Source organism: Bombus pyrosoma, linkage group LG13, assembly GCF_014825855.1.
Source record: "Bombus pyrosoma isolate SC7728 linkage group LG13, ASM1482585v1, whole genome shotgun sequence".
Taxonomy (NCBI): Eukaryota; Metazoa; Arthropoda; class Insecta; order Hymenoptera; family Apidae; genus Bombus; species Bombus pyrosoma.
Window position 1 is genome coordinate 1,922,170 of NC_057782.1, and position 25,664 is coordinate 1,947,833.

General features: G+C 34.1%; 2 long non-coding RNA genes across 2 annotated transcripts; one reads left to right on the plus strand and one right to left on the minus strand.

The window, feature by feature from the left end:
• Positions 1-5,813: 5,813 nt before the first annotated feature.
• On the minus strand, positions 5,814-11,153 carry LOC122574030. Its single transcript, XR_006318875.1, has 3 exons — positions 10,316-11,153; positions 5,991-6,231; positions 5,814-5,896 (listed from the first exon to the last, which is right to left on the minus strand). It is a non-coding gene; the product is annotated as an uncharacterized LOC122574030 (long non-coding RNA).
• Positions 11,154-11,769: 616 nt separating this feature from the next.
• On the plus strand, positions 11,770-14,929 carry LOC122574029. Its single transcript, XR_006318874.1, has 3 exons — positions 11,770-12,165; positions 14,018-14,125; positions 14,417-14,929. It is a non-coding gene; the product is annotated as an uncharacterized LOC122574029 (long non-coding RNA).
• Positions 14,930-25,664: the final 10,735 nt, after the last annotated feature.

Sequence of the window (25,664 nt, forward strand, 5' to 3'; positions counted from 1 at the left end):
ATTCAAATAAGGTTGTATTTGAATTTCTCTTAATTTGGGAAATATCAGTAATATTGATATAATGAAAATTACAAAAATTTTGATTTCCATTAATCGACGATTCATGTAGTATATACGTTTTAATTTTTGCAGGATACAAGTGTCTCTCGTTACCAAAAGTGGATCGTTTCGTGTAACGAAACCTTAATCGAGAGAAAATCCCGTTACTTTATCCTACAGCACTATAATATTTACTTCCTTTACTTGTTTAGTACGCAAAAAAATTTAACTAAATCGTTAAATAATGCGGTATATATGATTAGAAACAGAAATTAAAAATAACCGTAAATTTACCATGTACATACAATTCTTATTTCACTTTATTCTGAACGTTAAATCTTTCAAAGATTATAGCAACTTTAAGATTCCAGTTTGTAACGTATAAGTATCTTTTATAGCGTCAGAATGTATTTTACAAATATAGATACCTGAAATTTTCTTTTCACAACAGCATTAATTTTTCAAAGTAATAAATATTCTATATAGCGTGCGATTATAATAATATATATATATATATATATATAGTGACGGATACTTTATGTTTGCCACTATTTCTATTTCTATTTCGGTATGTGTGACATAAAACTTGTTCTTTCAACTTAAAATTCTCAATTCTGAGAAAAATTTTATATCATATTCCGTTACATCATATTATATAAGATTTACTACGTGAGTTCATTCTATTGTTAGTACATTTTATTATCATTGTATAATAGTAAATAGTAACATATAGCCTGAATGAGATTACGTCATTCTTATTCTAAGCACAGTGAGAATTCCATTGCCACGTTGAACATTGCCTTCACTTTGTCCTTGCTCGCATTTTACATTTACCTAGACCCGTGTAAATCAAGGAACCTATCACGTGTGTAGTAATTATATAATTGTATGTGTAGACACATGCCCACTTACTCTCTTCAGAATATATAACGTCTTCTAAATTGTTTCATTAACGTGCAAATTATAAATATTCTATTGATAGAGTACCGATGTTTACGCAGATATTATACACCGAGAAGCGAGCAAAATGTACACATTGTATGTACATGCATAATACAAGATCATGCATCGTAATACAATATCAGTCATCCATGACTGTAACGTGAAATATTTTCAAGAAAATATCGTTATCTATACGCGGAAATGTTCCAGAGAAGAGTTGAATGATTTTAAGGAGAACACGATTTAATGTAATCAATCTTTTTTAATCAATCAAATGAAATTTGATTTTTAGCAGGATTATATACAAAAATCTACGTGCACCTCTGAGATGTAAAACGTTATAGTAAAAACGCCAGTTCTGCGAATTATTTTAACGTATTCAGACACATTGTTAACATGTAACATAATTTATTCGCTGCAATTTTTGTTACGAAGAAGAAAGTGACAGAATGTAAAATACAATGTTACAAAAATTACATACATCTGTTATATCTACACAAAATTACAAAAGTAGTAGGATTATAATATCCTGCCACTGAAAAAGTTAAAAATTTGATAATCCAAACTATTTTAATTTCTTAAATTTCTGTTAGATATAAATTAACAGTAATTATATTGATTACGCTCGTCAGGATCCAATAACGATTTGAGGACGTAACTAAGTTCGAGAACGTTTAAAGAGTATCGAAAGAGGAACGAGATGGTATTTCATCTGAACTGTGTTTAAAGGTGGTCACTTGGTTGATTTCGTACCGAAGATTTTTGATGGCGAATTACGGGCTTTTTATCGAATCGCATTAGTTTGATTGGAAGGTAGGGATGACCATATTTGGTTATTCGGCGATGCACTTCGCGGTGACCTCGTGCGGCATGTGTCCCTGATTCGGACGTTCCTATGTCGCACATCCGGGCACAACATATCCCCCACCCGCCGCCCTGGAGAAAGTGCACTTGTAATTTAATCTATTATGAAATATTTATTCTTCTCCTTCTTCTCCTCCGTTTTCTTTTGCTTATATACATAAGTATGGTAATACACAATACACAGGACCAGTCAGTAAGAATGACCATGGGAAATAACTCGTTACTTACTGACTTTATCGAATAATGTTTGAAATGAGATTTACCGTGTTTGAGAAACATCGGATATAGTTCGATTTTTTAATACTTTACATCTTTTGAGATATCAAGGTTGCCTAGTTTATCAAACGGTATTGTATATTTATTATAACGTTAGTCGACCTAGCTGGACATCCTTCTACAAAGGAATATTAATCTGTTTATGCCGGAAACCCCTCATAGTTCAGCAGATATTTTAACTTCAATTTGTGAAATTTAACATATAAAAGACAACGTAAACACAAGAATATCACTTTACGTTTTTCCTGATCTTTCGTACATAAAATTTGATAAATCGAAGATAAAATATCTGCCGAACTAATGGGTTTTCGACGTAAACAGGTGGATACTTTCTCATAGAGAATGTCCAGTTGAATCGGTTAATGTTATAAGAGATTCAACTCAACATCAACTTATCTCCAGGAATGTAAGGTATTAAAAAGTCAAAGTATATTCACCCGGTTGGGTCTCTGAAATAGAATAAATTTTATTTCAAATATTTTTTGATTAAATCAATAGGTAAGGAGTTATTTCAGTTGATCGTTTTTACTGGCCCACTCTGTATAACGTAATATATCACTTTACAAAGATAATAACCAGTTTACATAATACGTCAAATAATAGAAATATACAATAGTAATAACTAGACTGCAAAAATTCGCATATAATACATAAAATACATAAATTATTGAAATCAGAGCAGTTTCTATAATTTTTAGTGGATGAAACAAATTTCTATATAGATTCTATTTCTTTAGTTTTGTTCAGAAAAGTATGAAATTGCATAAAAATCCGCAGTCTAGTCATAACATAGGCAAGTTTAAATAATAATTTTTACATAGTTTGTTTTCGGCTTAGTCCTGTACGATTACGATTAGTGTTTATTATCTATGAAGATTGGCGGTTGGTTTTGTAATATGCTGGAGTTCTGTTCCATCCTCTCGTTTTACGAATTATTTATTCGCTGACTCGTTGATCTCGCATTTTAATTGTGAAACGTATTTATAACTAATTATTATAACTGCAGTAAGTATAAACGTTCCGCTTATATGATCTGCTTATAGTAACGAGATAAGGATATAGTTGTTGGACTCTACAGGTATCATATTATTATTTGCGCTTAGATTGCACGTTCCGTATAAGCACGTGCAATGTGCCACGTAATCATTCAACAAAATGACAGAAAAAATGTCGGTCTCAAAACAGGAGATCGAGCTCTTTATTTCCACACACTTATACAATGATTAATGGTAAACTTTTTATGATGTTCGTGGTTTGCAACGATACACTTTAAAGTTCAGGGTGGTTCAGACTTATACAGACTGCAGACTAGCTCGGGTGATTTTGGAAGGAGTATTTATATTCTTTTATTTGTTGGAGTGGGAGAAAGACTTTTGTCGTATGGAAGTATGATATGTTTAGAGTGACTGGATGTTACCCTAGCGGCCACTCATGATAAGGCGCTTGGGATTAGCTATCTTCACGCATAATGAGTCAAATTTACCCTGTGACAAATGCATCTGAGCCTTTAACCCTTAGAGTGCTATGGACGCATATATGCGTCTGGCGAAAGCCATCGCTGTGAACTAAGGACGCATATATGCGTTTGTCAATTTTTCCGAGCACCTACGTAGAAGTAATACTATTACGTTTATGTGAGGTAAATATAAATGCATTTCAATGTTAATGCCGCGTTCGAAGAAACTGTCTTTTCTTTTTTTTTTTATTTAATACTTTGCATTCACAATTTGTCCAATTTGGACATTTGGTAGAATAATCGTGCCGGCACAACACAATTATCAAGAAGAAAATGTGTTGTTTGTGTGAAAAATAAGAGAGGGAACGACAGAAAATGCGATATCGGATTATGTATCGATGATTGTTTTGAAATTTTTCACGCACAATTGAATTATTAACTTGTGGTATATTTACTAAATTTAGTTTTCTACTTTATTGTTTTCTAGTTTATTGTTTTCTAGTTTACTAACCAAATTCTAGTTTATTGTAAATTTTAATGTTTATAATAAATAATTAATACTAAAAAATAGCCCTCTTGAATCATTTAATCTCGTACAAAAGAATTAGTATAACTTATTACGATTTGCGCTTTGGATAGTCAATCAACAGAGTTCAGTATAGCGAAAAAGTATTCAGTCCACAGCGATCGTCAGCGCTGGCAGCGTGCCGTCCGTACGGATGGCATAGGCTCCGAGTATTCAGCACTCTAAGGGTTAATGATTTTTTTAAACTTCCAGTGTTTTGGTAAAACTACTTGCAAAAACTACCGGTAAATCTTTTCCCTTTTATCCGATGCGTCGTTAGCGTAAATCGTTTTGCAACATCAGTTTATTGTAACAGTGGTGCTGCTGTCAATTTTTCCTTTAATATGTCAAAGGCTTCTTGTTCCCCGTCAGGCCATCTGAATTCCGAAGGTTTTGGATTTGGAACCCGAATAGGTTCCACAATATGTGAAAAATGTTCTATAAGTTTCCGATAATGTCAATTCCAAAGAGAAAATTATTAATCGCTTCTAATCTTGACGGGTCTGACTTTATACCATTTTTGGTAATTATATAGCGCAGATAAATTGTTTCTTCACGCAAGAATTGCCATTTATTAAGTTGCAATTTTAATCTACTGTCCATTATTCTTCCAAAAATTTGCTAAATAATTATATTGTCTGTATACACAAATCATGTTATTCCGGGTAACAAAGATTCCATTGCTCGTTGAAAAGTTGGGGGAGCATCAAGCTTTTGTCAAGCTAATATCGTTCTAATATTTGTAAAATATATTGTTTATCTTCTTGGTTTTTTGTTAATAAATTATTACATTCTGATATTGGCCAGATTTACGCCTTACTCTGCGGTATCATTAACTGTTTTCAAATCTTCAGCTTTCTTCTGAAATGAAATTTTCGATATAGACATAGTTTTCCATATTATCCAAAACAATTGTTTTTAAGAACTAAACACCTAATATCTACTTGGGTACTTTCTACAATATCAGCTATACATCTTTTTATACGCAAAGATAATCTTGTATCAGGTATAGTTTCAAGTATTACAATCATTGACCTTAGTCTATTTAAGAGAACAAGTTATCTTCTTCAATTTTGATTATAGATGACGTATCGTTATGAACGATGTTGAAAAGTTCTTCTAATGAGTTAACAAACTCCTGCTCTCTTCTTTTTTCGTACTTTCACTTCAACGTTTCTGAAACCGTTGTAATCGTCATCAATTTTAATATAACGTTAATAGTAAGACATTAACACGCAAAATTTACTAGGAGAAAGTTTTAAGCCAATAACTCGACTTTCATCATATTGCAACAAATATACATATTTTTTCATAACTTCCAGTTTCCACTTTTTTAAATCCACTCTTTCTTTGCATATAACTCTGCGATACGCACACCGTCAAACCTTAACTAAGAATGAAGAACAGACGCTTGCTATTACTAACAAAGACCCAGCTATTATTATTACTAACAAAGCTAATGGCTTTCTAAATAGCTAAGTTTAAGAAATTGATGTTTAAGTTTAAGTTTAGCTTTAGCTTCTGTTTTTGGTTTTGGTTTAGGTCTGGGCAGCAGGAGACTAAAGAGAGCTTTCTCGACTCTCCAAGCTTGCATACAGATAGAGTGAAAAACCACGATGGAACTGATATCTCCTCAAAAAGATAAGTTTGGTTTAGATCCTAAGTATTTACCTGTCCTAGGTGGGCGACTTGGTAAAGTTGACAGCCCCTCTTTAGTCCAACGGTTCACTCACCACATCTCTGTGCGGATCCTCCTGAAACCAATTCGCATGACTTTGACTTTCTGAACAGGATGCAAAAAAGTAAGTGGTCAATCGAGTGTAGTAATGCGATGACGACAGGGCTTACCCATCTTTTTATATAAAAATCATAGAAAGTGCAAACAGAGAGAAGAACGTTGCGATGCAGGAAATTTCGGACCCCCTAGTATCCACTGGGGGGAGGGGGGTGATGCCTGAACAAGTCTCCCTGCGGCGGTCATTTGACGACTGTAAAATAACTGATATAGCGAGTGAACCCCAAATCCTTCCCCGTTGTATACTAGAAGGCTACGGCAAGATTGCTTCTTGATCTTTTGTGGGAGTCCATGCTGAAAATGTGAAATTCAATTTAAAAATATAGGAAATAATCGACGATTCAATGAAAGGAAAATAAGCTGGCATAGCCTGGAATCTTAGCTGACGACGGAGAGCGCCAGATTGGTGCAGGTGGCGATAAAGTGGATTACGAAGGAGAACAGACATATGCGAAGAGTGGAAATTCGGAAAGAGATGTCAGGGTGGAAGTTGACAAACTTCCTCCCTAAAATTACCTGAATATATTTAAATATATTAATATGTAATATATTAATATATTTAAGTACATAATTACATATTAATATATTTAAATATATTATTAATATTAATATTAATATTCATATATTTAAATATATTAAAATCCTTTTACCGCTAGAAACTGAAGAAACTGTCTTACCAGTATGCATTTTCGCTAGTTTGTGCTGCTATCTAAGGCATAAGGAGAACATTATTAACTGACGTAATGCATAATCGATTTAAGGTTATGCGTGTATTGACATCTCTAATCGATCCATAATTTAATAATCTTATTGATTCCAGTTATGAAAGTGTCAAATGTGCTTAGATTAATTAAAATTGTTTATCGGTTAATTTCTGGCATGATAAAGTTAGTTATTTTTAAAGGCTGCATTTAATGCCATTATTATAATCTCGATATTCTAAATATTATTTCGATTATATCCATATTAAAGTACTAAAGTATTATTATTAGGTTATCCGAAATGTTTCTTTCATTTTATAAGGAAATAATAGACGCACAATGTTTTTTGTTTATTGAATTATGCACGAATATAATAATAGAAATAGAACGAAATGGATCATATCTAATTCAATAAAATAATATAAAACAGAAATTGTTGCTCATCTATTATCACCTTATGAAAGAAACTTTTCGGACAACCTGATACATTATCTCATTTATCAATTCTAATTAAGCGAAGTTCGCTGTATCTTGAATCCATGCAATATGTATATAGTATTTGTGTAACGATCCGTGAGTAATTCAATACTTAAAATATGTCTAGAAGTATGAAGTACTGAGGAATTACATATGAATATATACATCTGTCGTGGCAGCTTCTGAACAATTCCATATACTTAATAGTATTTACGTCAGTCGAAAGCTAAGGAAGAAAAGAAATTCAGATAAGTATTTTCTGTCTATGAAAAATAGACTTAAGAGGAATGGACACAATACTTTGTGGTCTTTTTGACTTATCTGTTGCAGGTGGTATAATTAGGTGATATAATTAGTGTTAAACAATTATCTACTTCAACATTATGGAGATGGAAAACTATATTGTGAAAATTATGAAATGATTATTTTTTGTGTAAGTATACACCAAATACACGATACAAGTGAATTGTTTTAATTCGACCATTATCAGGTTTTGTCTATTGCGAGGGAATATGTCAATAGTAAATAACCTCAGACTATTTATCTTTATAGCTATATACGCAAATTATGAAAGCATTGGTAACTTTCCTTTACACATTATATGAAGGATGTTGGTTTACATTGTTTGATCTAAAATTGTTGATTTATGTAAAATATAGTGATAGCTTTTAGAACATTCAATTTAAATGAATGTCATGAATGAATATTTTCAGACCAAGACAGTTTGTTTGATAATTTATTTAAAAAATTTCATTATCACTGGAAAATCATATTATGTGCGCTATTTTGCATTCTCTAGTTAAAGATAACTTGTCTTATGTTTTGCAATATTACTATGTAATAATTTCATTAAATGATATATTTTGACCTGGAACTTGCATCAATTTTATTCTTTGTTGGGTGGATTCGCGACATTTATAAATATATGTTTCACAGATGCAGAAATTTCCTGAGACAGGAGCAGATTTATTTGTGTATGTACACAATGATTGTACATACAATATTGATTATCGAAACAACTACTTATATCGCTGTAACAGTTGTAGTCTATCAAAGTATATAGCTGCTTTATATGTACATGGTAACAATATTAATATAACTATTGAACATAATCACTGTAGACAAAGATATTCTACATCATACATGGTATTTAATGATACAAGAAATGAGTGGGTTCAATCTGGATACATTAATGCCATTGAAACAAATATTTGATGATGTTTGTGGAAAGTATGTTTATGCTTACACATTTTAAGTATTTTCATATACATTTTATACATATTCCTATATATATATTATACTAATATTTATTTATAGATTTCTAGAGGTTGCAGCTTAATGTCCTTTTAACAACTTAAGATCAGTATTACTAGGAAGATAAGCTGGTGTAACAAGTCGTAAATTGTGCAATTGTTGGATATTTTGTACAAGTGGTTACAAATGAACCAGTCTCTAGAATATATAAAAATACATTATACAGGTCAGTAATAGAAGAGGATGCAATAATATTGTGGACTGATATTTTATTAAAAGGTTTTTATCCAAAGGTAAGGAATTGTTCCTTGATGGCATGAAGCATATGGCATAATACTACTCTTAATATTGTTGTGTGTACATCAATTTGCTTCAAGCTAGTGTCTTTGCTTCCACTATCTGAGATGAAATTTCAGGAAGAATTATTAATTATAGAAAAAGAGGTAAATATTGTATAAAACAATTTTTCTAATATTCAAAAACCAATGTTACAAAATCAAAGTCGAGTTCGATACCGAACCAACGGCCATTAAAGAAAGAAACCTGCTATGTATGCATGAGCGATTTACACACGCTCCCCAGTATGAAGAAAGACTAAGGAAGTAAAGATTTCTATTACTGAAAACAAAAATTTGGATTACTAGAAACGATTAGTTCATATTTTCGTTACATATATTTGCTTATTAATCAAAATAATTAAATTAAATCTTTGCTGATATTTACTCGGAAATGATGATTGATATTAGAGAGGAAATTTCCTCTCTGCTATTATTATCAAATGTCATTAATTAAATGTCATTAATTATCAAATTAAGCGAGAATAATGGGCGGTTTGGTTGTCGCTAAATCCGCGATATCAATTATTAAAAAAGAAAGAATGAAGCTACATGCGAGATCAGAATCGGGTGTGCTTGCTTGTTCCGAGGCTTCAGAAACACGCAGGGATATGAAATTGTCGGGCGAAAACACGAGGCTCGCTTTCTCGGCGATCATGTTTCCTTTATTTAGACATCAGATTTAAGGTCCTTGTTCCTTAAATTACTTAAGTGCTACGTACTGTCCGCTAAAATGAATTAAGCTAGTGTACGTCAGTATGCAAATGTCAATCTTCGTAATCAGCATTAATATCTTGTGAAAAACATTTTTACTTTCGGTGCACCAATGCTTTATTTCCGCCTTTTATTAAATTAATCACTTTTGTCATAATTTGCATTGTTGTATTATTATTGTATATTATTATTGTATTAGTATTGTTGTATTTAATATTAACGTTTTCCCTAGCTTGCCTGTCTCGCTGTTGATACATTCGGATAGACTGTGGATTATAAGCCACAAAAAACGAAAAACAGCAATGATAAGTCAATATGGAGGGAATATGGATCGATGTCTTAATTTTATTAAAAACTGGAACAAGGTATTAGTATTTCCTTTGTAACATAAAGCTTTCTGTACGGAAAAAGATCACTTTTTTCGTCATTATAATAGGCATTATACGAAAATATATTAAAAATTCAATATGCGAGATGGGCCACAAGATAGTGATTCTGATGATAGTGATGATACGCATTAAAAGCAAAGTTTTTGTCTCAGATTCAGTTGCGTTAAATATCGCACGTGGAAAAAAGAGTTTCTTTTATTAGTTATTTGCTATTTATTTTGTTGTATTATTAATATATATTGTTCGCTTTCTATTTCGATATCGTATTCTTTGCTTATGTTTTCTATGGTTTCTTTTCTGATGTAAGTATGTGTTTTTTGTATATTTGTAACGGATAATAACCGAGTTGTTTTAGACAGAAGTAAAAACTTGTAGTGCGTTAGTGATGTTCAACCTAACGATGCTTGTGGCCTGTATAACGTATTGACATTTTTCCAGGTTTATTGTTCTACACATTATCTTATTTTTGAAATAATAGTTATATTCGAGTATAAAAGCTTTAAATTACCTCGACGTGAAGTGGTTGTGGCGGAACGTGCATTGAGAAGAAACATCTGAAAAGATAATGGTTCGCTCGTCGCATCATCCGGCGATTTTTTTAGCTGTACGTGCATTGCACCCGTTGATCTACTTTCTGCATGTAATATGTTGGTGTTTTGAATGCAATTGCTGCTCCCAACATAAATTATATCATTAAATTAACTGACGGAAGACGTAGAATATATAAAATGAGTGGTATTCTACGCAAACGTTGAACATCGTACTTATTCGTTCGCATACACGAGCCGGTTAGAAGTCACCGAATCCTTCCCAAACGACCCGCCTGTCCTCCTCGAGAATCCTAACATGTACATTTTCCTTCGCAACGTTCTTCTCGCATGATAAAATCATTCTCATACCAACGACCGGTTATAGTGACTGACTGCTTCTGAAATATTTTGTTACTGGAAGTATAATTAAACGATTAAAACTTTAAACTTGAATATAACCTTCAAAACTGAATATAAAATACAAGTAAGCCGAATGTACTTTTAACAAAAATAGGGCCAGAGGCAATTGTTGGTAATGGGGTAACGAATTTTCCTTTCTCTGTCCCTTCTAAGATAACTTGAAAGCACGATCTCACTGGATTTCACCTCACTTTGAGAGATTTACGCGTGTTTCCTCTCTTATTTGAACTGCTTTTTTATCGAAGAATTAGACTAATGAAATGATAATTTCTTACACTCGTTTATCTAGTACGTTGCAAAAAATTGTCTCTATTGATGTATAATCACCGCGTAAGTTTTTTTTGAGAAATAAACATAATGTATCTTGATACGATGGTTATATATCTATTTGTTTTAATTTTCTTATTACGTGTCGTGATTCGAAACTGTAAAAACCTGGACTAAATTCATATGTTAATTATACGTTATTAATTAGAAACAGAGGTTTCTGAAATCTAGTTCTAGTATTAGTTTTACTAGGATGAAAAAATACCATTATAGTAATTCTGTTGTATTTCTTGCAAAAAAAATATTTAATTGTATAGATTTAATTTAATTTAATTATTCCTTATTTTCAATTGAAAAATTTTGATTCTAAATATTCCCCTTGAACGATTCTGAATATTCCTCTTTTAAACTTTCATCATTTTCTCTTAATATGTTTAAAAATTCTTCACAACTATATCGTATATTAGTTTTTACTTTCATGACAGCTGACAATATAATTAATTGTTAAGTTCATTGTTGAAGACTATTTCCGAGCAGATAAATAAACGTCGATCAACGAAAAAAACATTTTCAACATCTGCATTTGTTTCAGAAAGGCTCATTAAAAATTCGATAATTATTTTTGTATCTTTTAAAGGAATAGGTTGACTTTCAAAATACTAAATTTATTACATACAATTGATAATGATGTTCTAATGATAATTCTAATAATAATTCTTCCCAAGTAGTACTAAATGCAGGGAATATTTCACGCTAAAAAAGCAAAACCTTCTCGATTGATTTAAAATGTGATTTTGAACAAGTAGTGCCAACTTTAACATTTGAATATTATATGTTTATATGTATGTATTGTTATACCTGACTGCGCAAAGATCGCGCGCAGGTTCCATATTGTATTCAGGATTGTAGCCAATCAACGAGCGGTATTAACGCTATAATAACAGAAGACGGGTATCGTACATTCGTCCTTTCGGTTCGGATGTGGTAAGATGTACCATCGTGCAGAAGATATAATTTCGTACCTGCCACGCGTATATCAGTTAGTAATAAGTACTAAGTGAAGAATTACGCAGTTAATTTGTTAAATTTTCGTCGAGCACAAATACGAAAATATGTAAAATGGTTCATTGCTTTATTCAGGGTAAATATTTTATATATGTTTATACAACTAAGGATTGTTCTTGTTTAAGTTATTCTAGTTTGGATTGTGTAATTTAATCTATACTATTACACTGTACCAAAGATATAAATAGTAATATGTAGATTATACATATAGATTTAAACGTGTAATAAAAATATATTCGCGTGTAATTAGGTAATTAAGGAATACGGAATTTACGTCTTTAATTTAATTATGTTTTTCGATAACTGCGTAAGTTAATGGATCTGTACATTTTTATCTGTGTGACCCCCTCGTCTACACACTGGGTCGTTTTCACACACAGTAATTTTAAGTGATTCTTCATTTTATCCATATTTTTGTTCAAATTTTGCTTTGCTTAAGAAAATGAAAACCACGTAACGATAAAAACCATTAGATAATATTCTAGAAACTTCGAAAGTGAATTTTTCAAGAATTCTTGAGGATATTTTAAAAGAAAAGAATCTAAACAAAATCTGCATGGTTTCGAAAGACCCAGCACGCAAACAACGCCAATAAGAATAAGGTTGCAGATGAGAGGTTAATAGACGATTAGTTAGAAATATGTACAAAAATGAAAATTAGCAAAATTAAGCATCAAAATATGTGTTTGTAACTATTGTATATGGGCTCACATGGTCATCGCTAACGATTAACTTTTCATAATACAGTTTGTGATGCAATATAGGAAATTTTGTTAATTTCTATCTTTATCAATACAAAACAATGTATTTCAAAAGTTTATTTTTAAGTACATGCAAAATATTTTCTTTCTGTTTCTCTTTTTTTTTTATTAAAAGTTATAGACTTTTTACCATATTTCACTATCCTGCACATTTATATGTTTTTCTCACGTATACGTTCCTCTAAAGTATTATAAGTGTAAACTTGCGGTATCAACTGGCTCATGTTACAGAAGAAGTAAAAGAGAACACGAATGTATAGATGCTTATGGAATCGGAGAGTTAAACTGCTATGATTATTTGCTGTTTTAAATCCATTTTAGTAACAGTTCATGTCCTTATTGTTCATATTTTACGATTAGACATGAAATAACAGACACGAAATCTCTAATTTCGATACACGTTATGAACATATGTTAAGATCATAGTCTTTCAATGCCTTAATACATGTTAAAAATTATCTTTACATGCTAAAAATCATCAGTCTCAGGACCTTGTCATGCCTTTTTTTGTCATACCTTGTAAAATAGTGTCTACTTTTGTTAATTTTACAAGCTTTCGAGTTGTCAACAGTTGTACTATGAAGCGAAATTATATTTTAGTCATTTCAATATATTTGGTGTGCCGATGGATTATTTTCCTTAAATTTATAAACAGTTCTCCCATAAGGGTAAAAATATTGCAATATTACAATATCAAACTATAAAAATGTTCTTTTTTATATAAACTGAACTGCTTTAAAGTTATCTTTTTCTATATAGTCTCTCTATATATAGTTCCATATAGTTTTCTATATATTGATTAGATAAAACATCAATAGAAGCAGAAATCCATAGAAGAAAATGAATGGGAAAGTTTTAGCAAGTAAAACAAGATAGATTATGAGAATATTTTGTGGAATCTCAAATATTATAGCTATAAGTTCATTTGTAACTTGTAAATATAGTATACTATAAAGATACTACTATTTTTCATTTCAGTGCCATTAGTTATTTGTTTTTATTAAAATTTTCTTATTTAGAAATGAAATTCAAAGAAATAACGACACGGTATTCTAACATTTGAAAAATATATCGCAACATTTTATTCAATGTTGTACTCTCGCAAAATAATCATGCTGTAATTTTGATATTTTCATTTAATTTATCTAATTTGTTATAATTTCTTAGAGCTTCCAAAGTCTTTGGGTCTCCAGAAACGTGCGGATTTGAAACGAGCGAAGCAAACCTATTCCTCTGTAAGGCATATCGTTATATATCTACTTTTATGCTGAAATGGTGAGTCCCTTTTATATATTAAGGTACTGCGCGCATTTGAAAACGATTTACAAGTTGCTGTGATACTGCTCGATGCGGTAATTGCTGTATTAAAAAGATAATTAGAATGATTACGGCGAGATCTGTATTGATACGAGCCGTGTGCTTGTAGGAAAGTTAAAAATCGCTGTGAATTTGTCGCGAGCAGTAACTGGACACCGATTTAGTATTGTTTGTATCACATATCACAACCTTGCGATCAGAGGTTGATCGCGCCGTTACATTTAGCGAATGTTTATCTTTTTTTTTCAGCTAAATATTATCCAGTCTTCGTCTTTTTGTATATCCATTACCTCGACATCGCCGCTACGAAGGAAATAGTTTACTGAAGTAAAAGATAAAAATGTCAACATTATTGTGCCCTTGAATATGAATGTTATTTGAATTACAAGGTCCAAAATAAGAAGCTATAAGTAGATTTTTATTACCGTCTCTTGTAACTTTCAGTTAGAAGAGTTACATACCAAGGTTAATTTTTTTGTACTGTTCTTTGTTGTAAACATATCAACACGCTTGCTATCACCTTCACGCTCGAACAGAGAAAGTTAAGTAAACCTTTGTAAATATCTCGACATCGCTCTTAAGAATATGAAAGAAATTAGCAATGTTAAATGAAGGAAATATTTTGTTTTATAAACAAGATTTTATTTTCCTGGTACATGAGATAATTCACGGCATGATACTTATTAAATCGTTGAATTACGATTGCTACGTTCATGGAATGCCAAGTGGAAACTGTAGTTTTAATTATAATATAAAAGTGGAATGCCGTGTCGAATGCGACCGATGAGCAATATTCAGGAATATAGCACATTCCAAAAATATTCCAACACTAACGCACATTTGATTTCGACATTTTATATTTTTATTAATTCTGCAGAGAATAAATAAGTGTGTCTTTCAGCTAAAAGATTTTTATCATACATATGTATTTGATAATTAATCTAATGAAGTTGATCTTGAGAGCCCTATATGTAGAATGGATAAACCCAGGTCATTACCAGAGAGTTTCGTGCGTAAAGCTCCAACCTAGTTTAGTCTTAAGGTTTGAGTGATGAAGGCTGCTTCTAAGGAGCTCTGCTCTTCGCAATTTTGTTAAATTTGGAACGAACCTAGAATCATTGGCCAGGTTGAACCAAGAACAACCAAGCGATTAAAAGAAGATTCAGTTCCTAAGTCGATTCTTAGAGCTAGGCTCGTATCGAGTAACTGAACTGAATTGAATTTTCATCTTCTTTTTACGCAGTGTATCCTACGGTGTAGATTTGATGTGTGGGACTTATATCTCCATGGAGCAAGAGCTCTTTACATACCGAGATACCAAATCAAAAATACCAATCAAAGATGAGTATACATAACTAATTGAACTGTTAGTTACGGAATTTAGTTTCAAAAATTCCGAATTAAAATCAGGCGATTACGAGTATACGCGTCGATGGCAGGGTAAATATTTCTGTTATAAATTTTACGAAAAAAGTAAAACAAAATGAGGTAGAATTGCACTTTTATTAAAATGAACGATTCATTGTTGAAAGAGGTATTGCGATTAAAAACTTAAAAATTGCCAAAAAATAATAAAATTCATAAAGAAAAGTTAAAAAAAAAATTTTTAAGAAGCTCAGTTGATTTCAGTGTGGTATTTTTCAAAGCAAGGTACCCCACGAAGAGGCGTTTCGCAGGTCGAGCACCAGTAACATGCGATACGTTCACAAGGTTTTAACCATAAAGTACCGAACACATAATGTGGTCTTGTAAAATGGCCCCAATATGCGCTGATCGTACCCGGGAAGCATCTGACTACCGGTAACATGTCTTCTTACATGTTCCCAGTTTTTTGAGCAGACTGCACATCTTCGATGGTGGATTTGCTTTTGATGGTGTAGCTATAGTGGTATAGAGTTGAGGAAATGAAGATAAAAGCCAATTCGACAGTAAAAACATAGTTTTCCTTATTTAGAAATAAATAATGTATATTTTATTTTTTCATCGCATTTATATCAAATCATAGGCTAAGGGGTGTGCCGGGAATCGGATGCGCTGACATTGTCGCGTCAGCTAAGGTTGAAGCTCTTTTCAGTTTGCTCGGACCACTCAATAGACGCGTTGCACTTCTTTGTGCCTTTCAACAAGTCGTTGAGTGGTTGAAGAATTTTCGCGGCCACCGGTATGAAGTTGATCATACCGGGATACCTTCGTAGGTCTTTAACGGTCGCGGGTAACAGTACTTTAATTATAGCGACAACGCCTTTGGTTAATGGTTTTATCCCCTCAGCGGTGACAGTGTAGCCGAGAAACTGTATCTCGCTCACGCCGAATTCGCATTTTGTGAGATTTACTACGACCCCGTACTCGTCAAGGTTGATCAATGTCTTGAGGCAAAGCAACAGCATGAGTCGCTCTCGGCTCGTGTCGTCCTTTGACTCCTGTGCCGCTACGACGGTTATCAAAGGAACGGATTCCTTTATTTATAGGTGTTAAATCCATCTCTTCATGGTAAAAACCGCTAGATCGGCAAGCCGATTTGTAATTTGAAATATACACTTTCATCTTCCGCTCCTTCGTCGCCACACTCCGTTTAGCCATGGACGCCGTGTCCGGGGGCAAATCTCCACGCTGACGCGGTGTACATGTTACCGGCGGTACCACGGGGAGGTAGGAGTAGGACTTGAACAGGTGAGACCAAAGTCTCTCCTCCCCCTGGGCAACTATGACTCTCCCAAGGACGCACAGTATGACCGTTAAATAGCGGCGGTTGCCAACCCAAGACCGAGAAGCGCTGCGTACGAGGCAGTATTCCTGTTTATAGTTATTTTTAACAATATGATCTGTTTCCTTGCTAAGTTTCCAAATATAATCCGTTCTCATCATCCGAGCTCATGCCAGGTCGTCAACAATCCCATCCTCAGGAACGAATTCCTTTATTCAATTAAGTTTGTATTCATTTCTTCACGGTTACTCCGTTACTCGGCAAGCCGAGGTATTTATTTACACTGAGGGTGGTATTCGCGTATCGGATTTGTTCTTTCGCTCGCCGCACTCCGTTTGGCCATGGAGAGAATTGCCCACTCGAACACGGCGTACATGTTATCGGCGGTACCAGTGGGAGGTAGGAGTTGACGACTTGGGCAGGCGAGACCAAGGTCTCTCCCGGCAACTTAGAAACTGGCAGAAAGAATGGTGGAGCTAGGAGTCGTTATATTACATAGTACATAGCTTTGGAACCAAATGATGGATTCTAATGATATTTGATCTATATGAATTTGTAAACAGTGAGGAACATATTTTTGCATGATCAATTTTCAAGCAATTTGTCGTCTTCCGTTTGGTGTTTTCCTGCCAGAACAAGCAATACAATCCCGTTTTCTTCCTGTCACATAGGGTATGTGTTGTTTATTGTTCGACCAAGATGTGGATGGACGTGTCTTTGATTTATGAAAATCACCCGTCAACCGATTTATGAGACTTTCAACAAACCTGTAGCGCGTTATTGGTTTTTTATTTTTTTCTTCCTTCTAAGGTTTGGCAATTCATGTAAGAATTGATAATGCACATTTTCAGTCCCCCGGAAAATAATTTTCTTCGCTATTTCAATGATTTCCATATAGAGCAATACACCGAAGCGTATTAATCCGCACGATTGTATTCTTGCATGATTGTAGTTGCTAAGCATTGTGACGATTCTCTTATCTTTTCACGTAAGGAGCGCAATGCTGTTCTTTTTCTTCGGTTTTCGTGTTTGTATAGGTACGCCTTTTCCATTAACATGTATTGTGTCAGTAAGGTGACATTTGATCTCTGGCAACTCTTCTGCTAAGAAAATGCTGGTATAGTATCCGTCGGAGTACGTATGGCATCGGAAACTCCGTCTAACAACTTTTTATATAAATGTCATGGACTTTTGGCGCTTACTGGAACATCGGATTGGGAAATGTTTTCGGATGTTATGCTGTCAAAATATAGAAATATTGAAAATAGGTATGACAATAGGAAAATAGGTAATTTCGTTGGCTGATTAGGATTCTGCCTTTAAATGTCACCACAGATTCATCCAGAGCAATTGCCTCATCTGTAGTATTTGTAATTGTAGTGTAGTAATTGTTGTAACATTTGAATGTTGCTACTTTTATATGTGCCACACGTTCTTGATTTTATATCTAGCTAACAAACTGCAAAATAATGAATTTTGTTTCTCCCTATAGTATTTTTAACAATCCTCTTGCAACTGAGCTATTAACCCCATCCCGTGCCATTTAGTTCGACGAAACTCGGGCCCAAGCGGTAGACATTGACGCGTGCTGAACAGACTGATGCTCGTAAACAGTCGCAATACGAACCGAAATGTGAATGTATCTGGTGCCATATTTATGTTTGGGCCAAAATCTTCATCGCGAGTCTGACTCGCTAAAGTACAGGAAGGGGTTAACATATATGTGATAAAAGCGAAATAAATCATTTATAGCAACTGCTTACGAAACGCTACCAGCGATCAAGGCGTATCTGCATATGGAAAATTTCCTATGTGCGAGTTTTTTGGCTAAAAACATAATTTTTCTAGAAAATACCAGACTGCGAGGATCAAGTTATAGAGTAGTTTCTCGTGATATTTGATACTATCAAAGAGTACAATAACAAATGACGTCGAATTTCGACGTCATTTCGTTTTGGCATGTTGCAAATGGTTTCTATCTTTCTGTATGGGTTTCTACACACTGAACTGTCTTTAGGGAATTTAGGGAATTTATTATGCGAAAATTCTGATGCGAATCAGAATCTCTGACTGAAACTGACGTTGACACGGTTTTAATTGCCGAATCGGAACTCAATTTTTGTGGTTCGCGACTTATGCAAATTGCGTTATATATAAATATGATAATGCAAACAACGCAAATACTGTGACTTGTCACAAGAATTATCATTGAATGTCGATTAAATTCAAAATCTTGTATAGACGTCCAAGAAGAAGATTTGGAGATTTCGTTTGGAGATTATCGCGGAAACTGTACAGCGTAAGGAACGAAGTAAGCTTGATATGATACCTCGAAACGTACGTGTTCACCATAATATTTTCTATCGAATATAGCTGGAAATAAGAATTAATTAACAATTTATAAAATCGTATCGTACTTTTTCTGCAAGAGTACCCAAAATTAGGTGGTGCAGAAATTTCAAGGATGATCTTTACTTCTTTGATAATTTGAAATTGAATATCTCTCATCGAATTTCTATCAAAGGCAACTACTTATTGTTTGGACGACCAAAGATGTACAAACTGGAAGAATGACATTTCGGACAAGTTGTCTCGAACGAATAAAACTGTAATTTGTTATGGAGATTGTCTATGTTTACCTTATCGCAGATTATCGGGCAAAAGTCAAGAAACGAATGCGATAACCGTAAAATTACTACATGGATTAATTGAGAAAAAATCCAAATTGAAGATAAGAAATCGAAGAACGGTATGCAGCCATCAAAAGTACAGTACAAGGGAAAATTAAAATGCTACAATCGAAACATGGAATGTCTTAGGTGTCCCATCTGTTGAACAAATGCTCAATAATGAAATACTATATACTTGCAATACTAACAAGATTAAGCAGATATAATGTAGAGATAACGGACTGATAACGGACGGTTGATACAATTCTCTATAGCGAAGTTCTTCATAGTGTTTTTAGAAATTACCATCGCATCGGTCAAGTAACGATCAGCTACCATTGTTTATTTGGTACCATACGCTAGCTGAATTGTAAATTTCGTAGAATTTCAAAAAATTATTACAACGAATTTCAACAAAATTATCAAGATATTCATGAAACCAAAATTCATGAACCTGTACATGTCTCATTTGCTTCTTTATTCTTCATTATTGCACTCGGTGCTTTGTAGATTACGATTGTTAATGAATTTTGAATTACGTCGTGGAAGAAAATTTGTAGATAGCTAAGAATGAAAACTGCCGAACGAAGTGGAAAAAAGGGTCATGATGTTTGTAAGAATGCGAATAATGATATTGCGCATACTTTATTATTTTTTAGATAAACACTACACGTTCACGCTCATAACAAATTGGTTCTAGCGGCAACTCATAAATGGCACATAATGTCACGTTTGATTGTAATAACAAATATACATGTAACTTATGTTGCTATCTTCCAAAGTTAGTTAAAATGATCAGGTGCGAAATCTCGAAGGTGCGAAAATATTAATCAACTTCAATAGTCGCGGATAATGTGCGGAGCAATTAATCAATTTGAAAAGACAGATTTGGTCCGCTACAGTGCTACGAGATTCAGGAGATTTCAAATTTGAACTATAGAAGAGCAATGCGTAGTTGTGGTCCAGCGTGCCGATTTGGAAGTGGAAAATCCGAGAAACCTGTGTTGCTCTTTCTCCAACAGCGGCCTGTTCGTTGCCTCGTCCGGAAATCGGATTAGCGAAACGTATTCTAAAAGCAGCCTAACAAACGATATTAATGCAGCTTAATGGGCTGAATGCTCCTAAATTCCGCAGCACATCGCTTAATAAAATCTAGCGTCTTATATGACCCTCTTGCAATATATTGAAAGTGAGGTAAGAAATTTAAGAGAGACATAAAGTGGATTTAAATCACACACCCGAGACATTAGAAACAGGGAATCCCATCACAGGATATAATTAAACATTATAGGACATAACTTGCAAGGGGAACGCACGAAGCAAAATTTGTTGTAGCTCAGTTTGCACCGTTTGCTCACGGCACCGTTGATCAAGTTGGACTTGAAAGCAATGCTGTATGCGTAAATTATTTCAAAAATCTTACAATCGTCGGCAAATGGTAGAGATCGACGATATTACGGACCGTCCAAAAGATCATTAATAAAAATTGTAGATAATAAAAACGCGAGGCGGGATTCCCGATGAACTTCTGAGAACGTTAGCTATGGGCGCTATGTACAGACCGCCAATTCGAACACGCTGTTCATGATAACACTGGATCTTTAAATCCCATTGAAACCAATATCGCATTGAGAACGAAATGCGATGTCAAACGTTTTTTGAAAATTAACGTATACGGTATCGATTTGGTAATATTGTTCGAGAACATCAAAATGGCAATAAACCTAATGAAAGTTCTAATAGAATCATAGAATCACGAACAGTATAGGGATTGCATCGATAATGCATATTGGTCTGTAGTTACTCACGTCGGCCTAATCACCGGATTTAAATACGAGTCTTACGTAATTGGACTTGCACTCACTCGAAAAAGCCACGGAGGACTTTGAGACGCCAAAAATAATCCATACAGCCTGACGTAGAATGAAACTACAGGACTTGAGAAAATGTGAAGGAATTCCTTCGATACCAGGTTCTTTAGATGTGTCTATTTTATTCAATTCGGGGAATATGTCGCCAATGTTAACATCTAGACTAGATAACAAAATGCTTTGGACGTATTCGAATACCGGAGACGCAACGGATCGAAAAGTATGTGCAGTAGCGAAATGAAAGGTTAATATATCCGTTATCGATTGAGGATTATCAGTTCTAACATCATTCAAATACATATTGTTCAGGAGTTTACATTCATTGCGATGACTGTTCACAAAACTCGACAATGGCTTCGCGTTATTATAATCTAAGATTAGCCGCACGGTATTGTTGATATAACGAGTATAGCATCCTTTTGATACATTTCTGCATTTAGTACGTAAGGTATTGACAAGTTTGTAAGTACGTGAGAGCGTTTCTTTAACCGTACAAGATTAAGAAGCCGAGGAGAAAATCACACGAGGAATGTGAAAATTGTTACGCAACGGTTCGAAATTAATAAATCGAAAACATTGTCTACATTACTCATGATAACATCTAATGGAATCCAGATAATCACAGGGACCAGCGCAGTTTATCAACAGAAAAAGGTAATGAATCTTCGATATCGAAAGAAAAGCATAAATCCAATGAAGAACCAAACTTCTTGCAGACATGATCTTCTTGAGTCAGACAGCAATAAAAAAAGTTTTCACTAAATATTCAAACGACATGGTTTCGTTCGGACCACAGCCAGAATCTTAATGAGGGAACATTACTATCCTATAAAACATAGGGTAAATTGAAATTGCCAAAAATGTAAATGCAAATCTTTACCAGGCTACTGGTTCGTAACTTTAACGACGTATTTGAAATGGACCCAAAGTTAATATTCACAAGCAAATGCTCGTAGCCTCTCACCGCAATCGGCACACCACTGCCTCTCGAAAAACTGATAAGACGAGACCTGTCGCATCGATAGACGTTATATCCGGAAAAACCGAGCTCCTCGAACGATACACGAAATCACACGTTGAAGGTGCTGCAGCTTAGAGGAAGGCCCCTCACACTTTGCAAGTGCACCAATAGCGACATTGTGCGTTTCTTGAGCCTAGAACAGTCGTTGCAATTTTACGCATACCGCGAACATAACATAAAAATTAAGTGTTAGAAGGATCGATAATCTTATGTTACTCAAATTATTCAGCAATGACCGTTGTTTGACAGTTTGACTCTGTACAGTTCTGACAGAACTCCGATATCTGTCTTTGTTTCCCAATAACAATAACGGGAAATTTGGCACACACACAGGCCTAAGTCTACTTACTACTAACTACATGTGGTTCTATCAAGGTGACGGATGATAATACCGACGTTACGAGCATCAGGTTGGATGCTACTTGAAATAATGTTGATCGACGTTGCGTCAGAGATTGCATCACTCTCAGTCAAACCTTTTCCTTTGATCGACTTGCTCTAAGATATCGCATTCCAAATTACTTTCTACACTTTTGTCAATTCTAGCTTGACTACTTTGCCGTTGATACCCATCGAAGTATTGTTTAAGAATTCGAAATTCGATTGGAAAACCTTTAGCTGACGTTCGAGTTTCCTAAATTTCGAATAAAACATGTCTCGAACCCTGTCAAGCAGCGCTTTGTCTGTACTTACATCAGTCATCGGAGACGCCGGAGTGCCAGTGGATGCCGAACCATATAAGGAGTCTATCAGATTGCCATGAATGAGGGTGTCTAGCCAAACATGAGAATCCCGGGTGTGATACCGCTCCACTGGGCGTGCAAGTAATCGGATTAGCTGTTGGTACAAAGCATCCTTTGCAAATCTGCTTCTTTGGAGCTGCCATAGTCCCAAGGGAGAAATAACATCTGCTGAATGAATCTGTTAAATTGAATGATTGATAGACATCGGAAGATCCCACACATCCAAACGAATCGATATATGACACATCAATATAGCTTGGCTTAGTGACAAGTCTAACTGTGGCGGTTATAAGAAAAATGTAGAAGAGTGGATTATGAAGAAGAAGAAGAAGAGATTGTGCCCGGAAGATGCGCGAATCACAAAATAACGAATACCATGCAACGCAACACAGACTGTATGCAGAGGGTGTAAAGACTCATAAACGGACCTAGAAATCAAACGAGACTATCAAGACTGAAAGAGACACCGAAAACACGTCCATATTCGCTGAATATCAAATCAGCTCTCTGTACTCTACGACGAATTATCTGTATAATTTTTAACACGCGGTTCACAATTATTAGTAGTTGTGGCTATTTTCCATTTCCTTCCTTCAAGAAAGTTATTCCATTTCTCGGACAACGGAATGTCATCAGCAGACATACAAATTTCTCTACCAGCATTACTATCACCATCCTTAATCAGTTGGCCTTTTTTTGGCATGAAAATTAAGACAGAAACAGAATATAAAAGTAAAGTTTGAAGCTAAAACAGAAGCGCCATCACTTGTCTAAAGAGTGACATTCAATTGTAGATACCAAGCGAAAGACGCAAAATATTTCCATTCATTTTTCCATACATGAATTTTAGTCTAATGTGGGTACAGTGCTGACAAGTTCAGTTACCTTGAGTTTAAAGAAAGCACAAATTTGTTCAATATTGCCGTGTATTTTGGTAGTCAAAGCTTCACCGAGTTTTTTAAACTTTTTGGTAAAATGGTGCAAAAGACCAAATGCAGACGTAATGTTAGTGAGATTCTAGAATGAAATTCCACACAAGTCGCATGCAGTCGCATTTTTACAAAATCTTTACAAAACATTAACGTAGCATTTTTTATTGCTTTAGAAATTTCAAATAGGAATAGGCAAACATGATTCTGAGAAGTTTCAGATCTTAAAAATAACAATCTACACGTGCGATCACCCAGAATCAAAACAAACAGAACTAGCGCAAAACACGCCTGACTCGCTAAGAAGAAAAATCAGATCCCTTCCTTTGTTTTTATTTTTTCGTATACGAAAATTTGTTCCGTCTCTCAAGTACATTTACTTGGCTAATACAAAATGCACTTTTATACCTTGAATATGTGGTGGACTTTAAACGTGTTGCTTTAAACGATGAAACGAGATAATACTTGTGATAGTCGACGATCAAAATAAAATTGGGTTCGTCGATACTAGTTATTTGCAAGCAAAATAAAATATCTGTTATTGATAATGTTTACCAATAACTAAAAAGATTTAGATCATTTATTTATAATATTCATAATCAACATTTTTAAATTCAAGGTATCAATTTTTATACTATAATTTTAACAATTTGTCTTATAATAATTATGATGTCTGGAATTAACTGATTGTTTTAGAAAACTGTGACCCTGCGTACTGGCCATACCAGTAGTAGTACTATTATCTTGTCATGGTATATGTTGGGTTAACATTAGAATTTTGGGCGCGTAACAATTCTTCATTTGAATTAGCCATCGTTTTGCACAACAGAAATTATATTTACACGTGTATATATATATATGACTTTTGCAAAATTTAACGAATAATAAGTTTAACGAACGCTATTAACAATATTCTTGGGTTCAAACGAATACACGGTCAACGGCGAAAACTCTTTGTACAATAGATTATATTTTGAAACACAAAATGATGTTAGCTGCGATGCTCGGTTGCTTTCTGACTAACAGACCCGACGATATCAGTAAACAATATTATTAGACTCAATAAACTGACATTATTTACAATTTAACCAAACATTACAATAAGCCAAAGGTCCAGTTCAACCAGAAAGATTTTGATGGAATGTTCATTATCAAAACGAAAAAACAACAATCAGTAACATAATGATGTTTATACAAAGCGCTATTTGCATCCTGTGAATCACCAGCCATCTGTCTACTCAACCTTACATCAGTACACACCACAATATCACACTAGTCGTATGTGGACACACTGAGTTTCATCACATTACCTCACTGGGCGTATGTATAAACACTGAATCTCATCACATTACCACTCTGAGCATATGTGGAAATGTGCATAGTTCATTGCGTTTGTGGAAACACTATGCTAGATGTTATGGACATAGTGCTAATGTTCCTCCGGGACCGGTGTACTCATATTGTCATTGTCACTGTCATTGTCATCATTACAGACATTCAACTCAGCAGGAATGCTACTATCTGGCATTTTTCTCAATTTATCGTGGTTGTATTTGTATG